At 34.8% G+C, this 14,745-nt stretch overlaps 1 protein-coding gene across 3 annotated transcripts in view; it reads left to right on the forward strand.

Moving 5' to 3' along the window:
* LOC143161327 (BEN domain-containing protein 5) overlaps positions 1–14,745 on the forward strand; it is a 987,131-nt gene that overhangs the window by 119,918 nt on the left and 852,468 nt on the right. The window lies entirely within an intron of this gene.

Below are 14,745 nucleotides of genomic sequence, written 5' to 3' on the forward strand. Positions count from 1 at the left end.
ATGAAATCACAGTGATGTGAGTGTATATCTGTGAAGAGTAGTTTTGGTCTATGTCAGTGTATACTTTGTCAGTGTTTATTATTACCTCTTATGGTCCCACAATTACCTCTGTGGTCCCCTTACAGCTCTTCAGTCCTTATGGTTCTTGCTTATTTGGTCTTGTGCTCTTCCTCTAATTACCTCTGTATTTTTAAATTTCTGTAAAAATGTAAAACAACAACAGCAAAAACATGTTCCATATGAGATAAAAAACATGCGTCATACGAGATACGAAATTTTCAAGTACTGAAAATGATGTTTCTATTGGGAATTCGTGAAAGTGGTATAAAATGTGAATTTCGTGTTGGAGCAGCTTAAAATGTGCACACAAATTTTTTGTACTTCACATTCAATTCAGAAAAACACTGGTGTATTGAAGAAGTCAAGAGAAAAACTACAAAAGTAATAAGGAAATGGCAAATAATTATTTGCTATAATAGAGTGAAAGATCTAAGGCTATGGTGCAGCAAAAGAAAACATATGCTGAAAAGTATATATAGTTATGCTGACATCAGGGTTAGCACATCATTTGGTTAAATGCTCCCCTGAGTAATAATAATAATAAATAATGTCTAAGATTGGGAAAGGTACATGACGATGCCCTGTAAATTTTTAAAAGGTAAAAAAAACTAAGGGGAAGAATTTTGAGACAGTATAGGAAACTATTAAAAACTAATGGAGTGAAAGAAAATACTACCTTTGCGCAATATCAGGAAGTTAAAAATATCCAATTACATTTGAGGATGAAGATTTGATCATGAGATCAATAGACTTTAGAACAGTGTTCCAAGAGTAGCAGTGCATAAAAACATAAAGGTCATAGTACGAGGTCAGAAAAAATGTCCACTATAACAGTCTCTTGTGGCCATCAGCAGATGTTTATGTTAGAAAATAAAAACAGGATGAGAATAAACAGAAGCTACACTACTTAACATTTAAAAATCAGAAACAAATATTAGTAGAAAAAATATTGTAGAAACAATGCAGCACTAATTGTTGGAATGGGGTACAGGACCTAACTGTTTTTTCATTCTCCAATTTCAAAACATCAGTCTTGGGAAATGTGATTTCATCCTAAAGTTAATTGAGTGAAAAATGTATTCTAGAACGCTCTAAAAATTATATTTTGGGGAGTCATCATGTTGGTATTGGTGATGTTTCATTGTGGTAGAGAACACCACAGTAGAGATTATTCCTAATTATTCCAGTATCCATGCATATTTTTCCTTTTATTTGTCGATCTGCTATTAAATACAGGTGCTGGGAAGACATCATGTTGACGCCAGCTTCTCTGGAAACAACAGGAAAAAGTATTTGCTAAGCAGAAATTAAGTTTAGACTTATTACCAAAGAACAAATAACAGTAACTATTAGTATGAGATGAAATTTAGTGTAGTCCCATACAGGAATAATTCAATAAAATGCATAGTACTTATTATGTTGTTCCATTGTGAAATTGAGCTTTATAGTGTTATTTTCAAAGATCTGAAATGGCTAAGAACTTCCCAGTATCAAGCTCCTTATTTGAAGACTTTTTTGCAGGTACATTATTTCTGGCATTAAAATTATAAAATTCTCTCACACATTATGCACAAACTAGAGGACAAAGATGGCTTTAAACTTGCAAGAATTAATATATAGTTCTTTATGTGAAATTTGCTACTAACCATCAGAACACTTGTAAGTAGTTCAGATGATAAATATCTTATGTTTTCAGTATATATACTTTTGTACTGAAATGATTATGATAATCTGGCCTCCTAGATTTCAAAATATAAAATCGTAAGTTTCCTTTTATTCTAAGATAGAGTGCAATTGCACAAGAAATATTTAGATCCCAAAAGACTGTGGCAACATTAGCAGAGATGCTGGACATTTGTATTAAATATCTACTTAAATTGTTCATATTATGTTTCAAATAATAAATAATAGAAGATTCATCTAGATACCATGGTAATAGGTGCTATAGAAATTAGTGAAAAGAAACAAATATTTGACATGTGTATATCCATGTTTAGGCAAATTGATGATTTCTGGCACCGTTATAAATTTCTACATTGTGGAGAAAGTTTGCCAGCAAGGAACAGAAGGAGTATTGACTTTTTACTATAATGACATTTCTATCAAATTAATTATAAACTTGGGAAATATTAATCTAATTGAAATAATACTGCTAAAAGAAAAATACAGTTGGTTTTTTTCCCTGACAGTTTAATGGTTCACAAAAAGTGAAGGACTTGAAATACAAGAGTATTAGAGAAAATAATTGCTAGTATTATAATAATTCATATGAATATTGTTGAAAAGTATTAAAAATATCTATTCAGCTATTAAAACTATCTGACAACTGTGGAAGTAATTTATTTTTAACTGCTAATAAAAAAAGTAATATAAATAAATAATAAAGAAAAATGTATATGATACTTATTAATTTATTATCAAAACACGTGTCGATCAGCAATCTATAGTATTTAAAGTTTTGTCACGACACAATAAAAATGGCAATAACCAAATTAAAATGGGATTCACCTTCCTGTCATGTTTGTATTTGCCAAACTAAAGAAAGAGTGTTCTAAAATAGATTACATTGTTTACATTAAAAAATGAGATACTTAAAGATTCTAATGATGTTTCTCTAAAGGAACAAAAGACACTATTTGCCAGGTTAGTCAAGGCCTCAGGTAGATGCATAAGACTAGCTCATGCTCAGCCGGACTGCACTAAATCCAGGGTAAAGGCCAGAACCTGGGAGAAAGCTGGAAAGTTAGGGGGTGCTCAGCATCTATTAACAGGATTTAAGCGTAGAATGGTGTAAATGAACACTTCTATTAAAGCACAATAGACACACACAGAATTGGGAGACTAGTTTGTGCAGAGAAAACATCGACAAAAAGGCAGTGGCATGCACCTTGTTTGCACCTTTAGTGAAGATAATGATCTGAAAACACTGAACTTGGATGTTGATGCTGTTTTCTTTGCAGGTGCAGAAATGAAATTTGGTGCATCTGAAAAATGTAGCACTGAGTGCTCTTGACCCAAAAGGGTTCCCTTCAGTATTCATGGCATCTTCTGGTTTACCTATAAACATTTTCTTAGCGGTCTGTTAAAAGATACTAAAATGGCCTTTATCACCTTATTTTGTATTGATTGTCTGAATAATGGCCGCATACAGACTGGGAAAGAATGTCCTTTAGACTAAGTTTTGTAAGTAAGTGGTTGATTCTTGAATCAGGTGGTTTACTTATGAGTGCACCACACTTGGATCTTTAAAAGAGTTGTTAACCTCTGAATGACATGGGATGATCTTCATTTTTTGCCTAATGCATTGCACAGTTTACTAAAGATTTCTTGGGGGATAAACTGAAATCTTTCTCTGCACCATGAGAAAACCACAGAGCTCCTTCGTGACTGTCACTGCATATTCATTTCCATACAAGCCATACATATGTTAGGTTACACTTTTGTAAGAGTAAGTTTTGTAAGCTTGTGCACTGCAGCACTCAGTTTCAGTCCCAGCATTGCTCCTCTTGGTTTATCTTCCTTATTGAACGCTCACAAGAAAAAGAGAGGAGCATAAGAAGGAAGCCTCTGTGAAGCACAGTGCCCTAAGGTCAGCACAACAGAGCTTCCAAACCTGGATCCTTCTCCTGCATCAGGGCACCTTTGAATTCGTGAAAGGGGACACAAATTTCATTTTAAACAGCTGCTGGATGTGGTAAGCATTAACAGTTCATGCTTTTCTTGACAAGTGATCCAAAAATGGGTTCAAGTGTAATGTCTTGGTGTGTAAACAATACTAACAGGTCCTGACTTTTGCTCAAGGCTGCTTTGGGCCTAAGAAACTGGTTGGCTCACTCTTAAATATTAGGATGGGCTTTCTATGCTGTAACTGTATTAGATTCAGGGGTGGTTGAGGTATCTAGAACTGGATTAATTTCTCTGCAGGTTCTAGATCTGACCGTGTGAAAAAAATTGCACCACTAGTGAAAACAGCATGAAGCTTGTTTTTTGTTAGATTTACAAGAAGGAGAATAATTGATGCTGCTTTAGTATTTACAACTTTCTCTTGAGAGATGGGTAGTATTCATAGGCAAAAATTGCTTTTTCTGCCTGTGGGTAGGTGGGTAATACTGAAGCAATTTGTGTCTGGTTGTTAACTATAAAATAAAATTAACCCCACTCTAAATTCTTTGCCGTACTCCAGAGTTGGATGTTGGAAGCAGAGCTTTTTTGCAACAGTGGCATGCTGCTATTGAGATCTGCACACACTCTTTAGCATGAGTCTTGTTGTTAATCTGGGCTTTCTAAAAATATAGATATGCTTGATTATCTGTCCCTGTTCAGGAGTTAGCTTTCTGCAGGTTTTTCTAAATTGCAGTTCTTGCTCTGTGCTCTGAAAGAGCTTTGGCTTTGTAAGGATGCAAAGTATATCAGAAGGGAATGGTTTTAAAAGCAACTGATACTTATGAATGATATGTTATAGAGAACTGTATTCCACTTGTAATGGCAGTATTAACTCCACCCTTGTATCAAACACTTGTCCTTTTGGTATAAAAGTATTATCAATTTGTTTTTCCCATTGTTTGTATAAAATGTATTATTGTACTATGGCTACATGTTGTTTGGTTTCATTATCTTTATCACATAGTAAAGATGGTATAAAAGTTACACAGAAATGTCTCTCTTTTCCAAAAATGTATTTATTTAGGTATTCATTTGCAAGTTCTCCATATCTTGATTCATCACTGAAGCAGGCAACCCTTGTGTAAAAGAGGCCTACCTAAAAGATACTGTAAATATATAAAAGGCATTTATCAGAGAGTAGCTAAATGAGCACTGCATAATAAGAGAATTATAAACTCCTTTGTATTAGTTGCTAAAAGCAGTGATTCTATTTGACAGAGCACTGAACTGAGACTTAGAAGATCATATTCACTGGCTAGAGCAAATTCCCTTATCAGCTTGCCTCATTTTCCGCATCTATATAATGGGAAAAATGCTATTGACTTTCTTTGTAAAGCAGTTTTAAGACTTAATGCTGAATAATGCCATATATGAGAAATGTGGTGTTTGTAATGTACTGAGCACAGAAATACAAAACCAAAGTGACACTTTGTGTCTAGAAACTATCTGGAGTAAGGATTTGCAAGTCTTCAGGAAAGTGCATTCCAGATTTATGGCCTTTAAAAAGCACTGATAGAAATTTAGAGTGCTTAAACTGGAGAATCAATAATAACAGGAACCACATAGCTATGATGTTCGTGATAGGACACAGAGAGATAACTGTAGCTCTGTACCAGTGCCCTGAATTGCTTTCAATTATTCTTCAGTCCAAACAAGAACTATTCCATTATATAAATAATGTTTAACTTCTGCACAGCTTCTGAAGGTTTTAAGTGTTGGCTATATTTTAATTTGATTTACATATGGCAAAGAATTAAGATGTGCAGGTCTGTATTGTAAACACAATGGTTATATTACTCATTTGAGAAATAAAGTAGTCTGTACGTAGGTAAAAAACTCTTCGGAAGATACCCATTCCTCTTACTTTGTCATTTACTATTAGTACTCTGATCCCTCATTACATCACACAGGATGAGTATGATTGTGTGCAAATCCTCTTACAAGTATCTTCTCCAGCATTACAGGTATGATATATCATTCTCTTTTCCAACAATTTTACATAGATTTAGTTCTGAAAACAGATATTCCCTGAACAGAAAATCAGTTCCATACTGCTCATTCCCATGTCCTAGCCCATTCAGTCAGGGTGGTTATTTAGAACACCTTCCACAGTACATCTCAATGACCTTGATGAGCACAGACAAAATAGAAATTATGATTATGGAAGGCCACGTAAGATTTCTTTCCTGCCCACAACAGCTTCATTATGTTTGACACTTCCTGTTTTGAGTTCTGCTCTTCCTTAGCTTCCTGAGTCACTTTCTAGGCCAATCTATCATCAATAGCTTTCTGGTGTGATTGCCTGAAAATATGTTCATGTAGGTCAGCTTCTTGAAATACAAAATTTGAGAAATATAAGTAAAATGAAACCTGATTAAAGTTCCTCTTAAAATCAAGTGTGCTAATTTAGATAACTCTCCCTGCTGTTTTTTAGAGTATATGGCTCTTTCAATTTTTGTTTTGGTTGATTAATCAATATTTTCTTAGAAAGATCTATTGCTCTTAAAGGAATGTGTTTTATTAAAGACAATTCTTAAGGAAAATGGTCTAATGATTCCTTACAGAGAAGCCTCTTTTCAGTCACACTTTTTGTGCATAGAACTATCTGCTTTTATCTCAAAGACTGTGCATGCATTTACACTACATGGCCAGAGTATTTCTTTATAGACTGCTTCTGTTCTTGAATATCTCAAAATCTTCCCATTAAGTAATATTTATTACCATGAATGCTTACAAAGGACCTGTTCAACTGTGATGTGTATCAAAGGGAAGAGAAGCAAAAAATTTACTATGGTTATCATGATCCAAATGACATTTATTTGGTATGCATCCGTAACAAAATGTGTAAAAAGAGGTGACAATTGTTGATGTGAGGAGCAGTCTACAAACTTAGCCTTCATTAGACCATCATGTCTACAACAATGTTACAGCAAGACTTTCATTTAGTACAGAAGAAAATTGTTTACCAATTAAGTTGTAGCCAAGGTCAGTGAGATGGAAGAAAAATGTGAGAGAAGTTCTTATTATTAAATACAAGCTGTAGCCTGATGTCTACTGTTTTGACATGGGTCAGCTTGTGTTTCATTTCTCCCCCTCTAATTTTTGGAATAATACATTATTTGATGCCAGGTGCATTGGTTCATTTGCTATAACCAGAAATATAATTTTTTTTTCCCTGGCGTTTGACATAGTTCTGGAATCAAAGAGTGAACTTCTGTATTTCAGCATTTATTAGGGATTACTGTATATCTGTGATGAATTTTGTCTTGTTGGATAGAATGCTGAATATTTGTGTCAATATGCATACCAGATAGGTTATTCATATGTGCTGGTTCATATGCAGAACTATAATTGCGCACTCATTTCTTTACTTCACTGCATTAAAATTCTCAACCACAGTGTTTCATTAATGGGTTTATTGCCCTAATAAGTTTCAGTGAACCCCAGTAAAGGAATATTAACTGTCATGAGTAGAGTTTAAAAGTTTAGTTATAATAACCTGTAGTTAAAATATTTAATTATTGTTGTATCATGTGCCTTCCAGAGACTGTAAGGGGTGTAGAGGAGTGAATTTAAGGTAGTGACACAGACAAGACCGATATTCTCTTCACAGAGGTTCCAAGTGATACAGCCATTACTATTAGAAATAGGCTAGAGTCAAATTTCCAGAGAAATCTAGCTCATCAAGGGCTGAGAGAAAAAATCTTACATATCTTATTTCTGAATAAAGTTAACACTTACATCTTCACCCACCACTGTCAAAGTGAAGTCCAGAAAAGAGAGGACAACATGATGCAACCTACTGAGAGGAAGCACAAATGTCGAAAGGACCTCACTCTTAGACTTCAGGAGAGCAGACTTTTGTCTGTTCAGGGACCTGCCTGGAAGAATCCCATGGGTTACAGCCCTGGAGAGAAGAGGCGTCCAGGAGAGCTGGTTGATTTTCAAGGATCATATTCTCCAAACTAAGGAATCATCCATCCTGACAAGAAGGAAATCAGATAAAGACAGTGGGAGTTGTGCATGGATGGACAAGTTGCTCCTAAAAAAGCTCAAACATAAAAAAGAAATGTACAAGAGGTGGAGGAAGGGATAGGTGACCTGGGAGAAATATAGAGACTCTGTTTGAACATGCAGGGATAAGGTTAGGAAGGCCAAAGTCCACCTGGAGTTGAATCTGTCCAGGGACTTGAAGGGCAACAAGAAAGGTTTCTTTAAATACTTCAGCAGTAAAAGGAAGACAAGAGAAAATGTGGGCCCACTGCCAAATGGGACAGGGGATCTGGTGATAAAGGACACAGAGAAGCCCAAGGAACTTTGATCTTCTTCTCAGTCTTTGTTGGTAAGACTGGTTTTCAGGAATCCCAGGTCCCTGAGGCCAATGGTAAAGTCCGAAGCAAGAAAGGATTACCCTTGGTGGAAGAGGATCAGGTTAGGGAAAATTTAAACAAACTAGATTGGCAGGGAGTGGATCTTATCAATGTGTATAAATATCTGATGGGAGGGTGTAAAGAAGACAGAGCTAGGTTCTCAGTGATGCCCAGTGAGAAGACAAGAGGCTATGTGCGCAAATTGTAATTACAAGAAAGTCCATTTAAAAATAAGAAGACTTTTTTTTTTACTGTAAGTCTGGTTGAACGCTAAAACAACTTGCCTGGAGAGGGTATGGAGTGTACATTTCTAGAGATATTAAAAACTTGACTGGACATGGTCTTGAACAGCCTGCTTTAGTTTACACTACTTGAGCAAGGGGGTTGGACTAGACAACCTCCAGAAGTCTCTTCTAAACTCAACTGTTCTGTGATTCTGTGAATATAAAAACAATTACTTTGTTGCATCAAAAAGGACAGTATTTAAGCATTGCCCAGCTAACAAATCCCTTCATCAAAGAAAATGGATTATTGTTCTTCTGCAAATGCTCACCCAGAATAAAAAGGACTGTTCTTACTTAGGAACATTAACTGATGACCTCTACTTTCTTTATTGTAATTTGTGATAATATGGGATAGTGTTAATGCTTATAAACGTGAAAATGACAGTGCATTGTAAGAATGCTTTGCATAATTTTATATTTGAAACTTTAAGCTATATTGGAGATTTTATTTCAGTTCACTCACATACAGAATTTGCATGAATGTTCTGAAGTAAATGCTAGTAAATACTAAATATATTCTTCCCCTGCTCTTCGAAGAATGGATTCTCTTATGCACATGCTCTTCCTAGTATGTTATCTCTTCCTAGAAATGTTATTAACATGAACAAAAATTTGATAAGATCAGTAATCACAATCAATTCTTTGATCAGTCTATAATATAGATTGCATTAAGGCTCATGTACTGTTGCATTTCCAATAATAAACATTTATAGAAATTATTTATATGAAATATCCATACTGGGTTCCCATACTGCATTTGTCATTAGGTTCCCACAGAGATGAGACAGTAAACCTAAAATTCAAAAATTCATACTGGGTTTTATTAGAAGGCATTCAAGGACCTTCAGCATTTTGACTATGTTAAAATACTCTGTCAGTTCTCTGTGCAGTTACTAAGATTAATTGCCTTTTCTGCGATTCAAAGAGCTTTAAATGTACTCAGTCTGTATGTGAATTTTCTGTATGTGCATGCTTGTTGCACAACAGTAAACTATAAATTATTTTGTTCACTGTGCATAATTTTCAAAGCTTATAATAAATCCTAATGTTTTCATATCTCCTTAAATAAAGGTTGAAATGGAGAAAAACAGGGAAGTCAGTGAATGGTGAGAGAGTCTGATTTCATCTTCCCTTTTTCCTGCAGTGCATATGGTAGTTTCTTGCTGTAACTGTGGACCCGAGAAATGGGATTGGAGCAGTTCTCCTAAGGGGAGGGAGATCTGTTTTTTTTATTAGCATCTATATGTTTGTTCTGATGCCTATTTCACAATGCAGAAATGGAAGACAGGATATTTGCTTTGCTTGTGTTGGTTACAGGCATCTAATTTGCTTATTTTACTAGTTAAGAAATATGTGCATGATTAATAGAATTCTAGTAGGCATTAATGATTTTTAATGCAGCTGTTACTTAAAAGTCAAATGGTTTCTTATATTCTTACAAATATTTTGGCACAGATTTCAGGGACATTTTGATGCTTGTCTCATTGAAATGAGTGGGAATTAGGAAGTCAGCAAGTCTTTGCAAAGCTAACTTAAATCCTCAAAAATTCTTCTATGGTAGGATAAAACCAATAAATACAGAAAGTAAAACAGTCGGGTCCAAATACTGCTTTTATTTACCTTCTGTGCAGTAAAAGTGAAGAAATTGCATAATGGGCAAGCCTTTAATTCTTTTAGTTCATACAAAGTACATGAACTGATGAAGATCATGCAGAAAAAACCACTGTGTACTCATATTAGAAACGATAGAATTCTGGGTGTTGTGCTTAAACCAGTAGGTCATATTGCCTCATTTAGCTTATGAAGGTACTAGGATTAATTAAATCAATTACTTGGCATCTCAGTCTGAAGGCTGGGAACAAGGATGTCTCAACTGTGTCTGTAGACTCCATCACTGAATTGCCATAAACTTTTTTTTGCCATTTACTTTTTTTGAGGCCTGATAAGTTAATGCTTCTACTCTCTTGAAAAATTTTCAACAGTAATATACCAATGTTTTAGTATGTTAATAGTATGTATTGGGTGTATGTGTGTTTGTGTCAATTTGTTTGTTGTACGTAACATTAGCAGGCCATGCAAAGTGGTGTAGTACTTGCTCTTAAGAAGTCGACAATTGCTATTGGTTATTACACAGTGAAGTACAATAATTTCCCTCTATACTTAGTTTAGGCACTGAAGCAGAGAACAAGGTAGTATTTCTGTCAGAAGTTGGCTGTGTAATTCACTAGGGCTAGAAGCACAGAGAGAGATTTCCTCTCATTTTCAGAGGTTGTACCTGTGTGGTCATGTTAGCATCTGAGCAGTACAGACTCTCCACAAATATGGGAAGGTGAGCTAGGCTGTATTTCTGCATGGTTCATCATTGACAAAAGTGATTAGTAAGTTCAACTGCAAAATTTTTTTTGCTGTTTTAGAAGCAGCCAGGAAGAGCCCAGCTTGTCATTCAGACACGAGGTTATGTTTACATGGCTAGCAGTAAGAATAATTATCTCTTTAATAGTAACTTAAACAATTAAATATGGACATAACTGAAAAACAATAAATATGGAACTCTACAATGCTATATTTGCCACCATTTTTTACTGTGTGGCTATACTCTGAAAGCCACCAGAAGACTGTTTATGGCAGTCAAGAGTTACTCTTCACATTATAAAACACTGGAGAAAAAATTTAAAGTTGTGTCTTTGAAACAAAGTGGGAGTGCAAAGGAGGAAACTTCCTGTTGCTCTGAGATGTGAAATACATCACATCTCAAAATACTACCATCTTTTTTATATTTTAAATACACCAAAGCCACTAAGAAAAGAACACTAAAGTTGCTGTATCTCATATTTAAAAGTTAGGCTGCCTGCAGTTTTAATTTAACTGTGTGATGGGATACCGCTTTGTCCTACCAGGGAGGAAAAGGTTAAACAGTTGTTTTTGACAGATGATTATTTGAAAGTCTTAAGAAGACTGATATAGTAGGGATTTATAACCAGGTGATCTAAATGGAGGGAGGGGAAGGCAGAGGATTAGAATTGTAGTGTTCTGCTTTTACAGTCCTTAAGAGCGAAGGGTTAGTGAAGTTTTTGAGACTGTGAGGGCTTGATGATGGTGGGAACTCTTGCAGAGATATGAGAATTTTCTGTCTTGTTAATGGTGAGTCTCTTTAGGGTTATGATAAAAGCCTATAATTGGTAAAAGGAAAAGATATGCAAAATGGAGGTACGACAAATACCGGATATGGACCGCACTTCTCAAAAGCATGAGGACTAATTATGGACTGCTGTGGAGCTGGAGTAGTTGCTGTGCTGTGGGTTGCCCATGCAGCCTTCCTTGTGAACATGCATTGTTGTACAATCTCTAAATATGTAATCTCACATTGCTTTCACACAGGAGATGAGAATTTAATGAGTAGTGATCCAGTATTTTGTTTTATCATGTTCAATATGTAGTCCTGGGCTACAGTATATGCTGTTTACTAGACACTATTTAAATATTGTGCTGAAGGCAGAATAATTAACTTCCCCATGGGCTTTTCTATAGCACTCATTGTGGTAAGATTGGAGTGTCTTACAATGTGAAATAAATTGCCACCTTAATGCATATTTGTTGAGGAGAGACTATTTCTGCTCTCAAGCATAGACAAATGTCAGGAATATTGTATATGTCCAGTTTGAAACATCTGAGACTTGATTTGTTTGAGTACTCACCAGTATACAATGCTTTATTTGATCTATAGTTTCTATTTTCTTCAGTTGCAGCTGAGACTATTCAGCCATTCTGCAAATCTCAAACTGAAAAGGTGATATAAATAGGAAACACCTGTGGGAATCTCCTGTTTACGTTGTTTTCACTGTGTTTGAAATTTCTGGTAGAGAAAAGCATTATGTGTAACTGTACTTTATATAAGTGGGATCTTGTGCACTCCTGCTGTCATGTTTAGGCTTAGATGCAGTGATTTACAATGCTCTGAGGAGGCAAATGTTTGGAATTATTTATGATCTTTATGAAGTTGGGGCAGGTGAGTAAAATTATGGAAAAACTTTCAAAATTGCTTAACAATGTAGAAGCCCAACTCCCATTTTCAAAAGCACATAAATTGCTTATGAGCTTAGGTGCTTTCAGAAAATTACTTTCTCTTTTATTCTGTAATAAAGATGATGAAATAATATCTATATTATTGTTGAAGAACAAAAATTCTAATTTGAAAGTTATCTGCATGTAATTTCTAACAATACTTCAAAATTTAGTTGAAAGCTATTAAAGAAGCATAGCTGAATTAAATAAATGCAATGTATCTGCCTTGTGAACAATATATAATGATAATTTTTTATCTATTATGTAACAAAACTGAATCTTTAGAGAAAGAGAATACTTTTTGAGACATCGTCAACTTTACTGTTGCTAACACCACCAGAAATTTTCAGTCTTATATTCTTACCTGAAACACTAAAGTAAATCAGCTTGTCTGAGAGAGACAAATACTTAATTTGACTTAGAAAAATAACTTTGCAACTTTTAAGTGTAAGTGAACATCTTGTACCATTTTAAGCTCTGTGTCAAATATATTGCAGGCAAAGGTATACCTGGTGAAGACCTGGTACTACAGGCCCCCATGAGTGTAACAACACAGTAGAGTTTAAAACTGATTATTTCTTAAATTGCTGCATGTAATTTAGCGTGTTAACATCAATTACTGCTAACAGCCTAATATAAAGAAAATATATAAACTGCTTCTCAAAGCTGCATGGCAAAGGATGAAATAGTACAGGCAATGTCACTTATGAAACTGAAGAACATTTTCATAATTAGTAACTAATTCATATGATGCATAATGTAAAAATGTGCTTGATTTTAATTCTTTTTCTAGAGTTCTTTTTTTCTCTATTCCAGATTTCATATACTTGTCATTGCCCTTAAATACTTCTATTTGCCATAATGCTTCTCTGAAGTATTTGAAGAATATGCTAATATAAAGCATAATGTTTTATCATGAAGTAAATAAATTACATTAGCATAATGCTTAGTTTGAACCAGCTTTTGACTGTGAACTGACCTGAGATCTCCAAACTCACTTTTGTGGTATCTTTCAGAGATTGTGGTACTGCTCTGACTACCTTTGTACTTTTAGTCTCTTAAACGTTTGAAATGCAGTCAGTAAATCAGCTATACAATGTAGCTGCAACTAAAGCTTTTCAGAAAAATATAACAGAGCTTAATTCATCTGATCTGCCTTCTTACGTGACATCAGTCTTGCATTTTATCTGTTAATGATAAACTGTGTTTAAAAAAATATATATCCTGAAAACATACCTGAACTTGATTCAAAGATATCAATCAACAGAGGAAATCATTACTAAATTTGGTTATTTCTTCCAACCTTTGCTTATTAAATTAAAAAAATAATAAGTCCAGGTTCCTAAGAACTGTCTGGCTTCAGTTTCCAGATACTTTTCTAACAATCACTTAGAACAAAGTATTTATTTTTCCTTTGGAAAGGTTTAATATAGTCTATTTGAGCCACTTCTCTGCCCTTGCCTACACTGACAAAGTTGTGTGTGATAAGCCAGAGAGCAATTTTATTACAAAGCAGCACTAACTCCCTGTAAGTGCTGTGCTTGAAACAGGTACCTTATGCTCGTTCTGTAATGGAAGAAGCTACCTTGGATAAAGGCTGGAGTATAATGTAAAACTGTTTGTATACAGAGCTAATGCACTGTAATTCATACTCTGTGAAATGGCACTTTAACAGTAACTTCTTGATCTAGGCTTGTGTTTAGTCTTTTTTTTAATTAAAAGTACTGAGCTCCGACAGTTTTGCTGTAAGGTACTTCCAACCTTCAAATCACTTTGGGAATTCAGTTTTCAACATCCACTTTAAAATAGGAATGCTAGAATTATATACACAGCCCAAATATCAAGCTTTCCAGTGTCCTATATGGAATTAATGTTGTAGCTCTTCTTTTATTCTTTATTTCCCTGTTTATGCATTCAAGAGTCAAATTTGCCCTTCAAGAGTCAAATTTGCCCCTTTGCAGCACTGTATGGAGTTCTAATGTTAAATTGCTCATCCAGTATGAACTCAGTGTTTCCTAGGTCTCCGGTTTCTATGATATGATATATATTTAGTGAAAAGTTTGCGTTCCTTATGAATTTTTATACAGATAAAAAATTATATCATTTAATATATGCACATGAGCCAAAATAGGTGATTCAGTTTGCTTCTGTAGCTGTCCTGTCCTTTGCATTATTTGCTTGTGTTACCTGCAAATTTTATTAGCAGACTGAACTCCTGCATTCAGATGTATGATGAATGTGTTCACCATCAGGTTGTACATCAATCTTTCCAACACTTCTCTAAAACTGCTGATAGGTTTCACAGA

Source organism: Aptenodytes patagonicus, chromosome 5 (assembly GCF_965638725.1).
Source record: "Aptenodytes patagonicus chromosome 5, bAptPat1.pri.cur, whole genome shotgun sequence".
NCBI classification, from domain to species: Eukaryota; Metazoa; Chordata; class Aves; order Sphenisciformes; family Spheniscidae; genus Aptenodytes; species Aptenodytes patagonicus.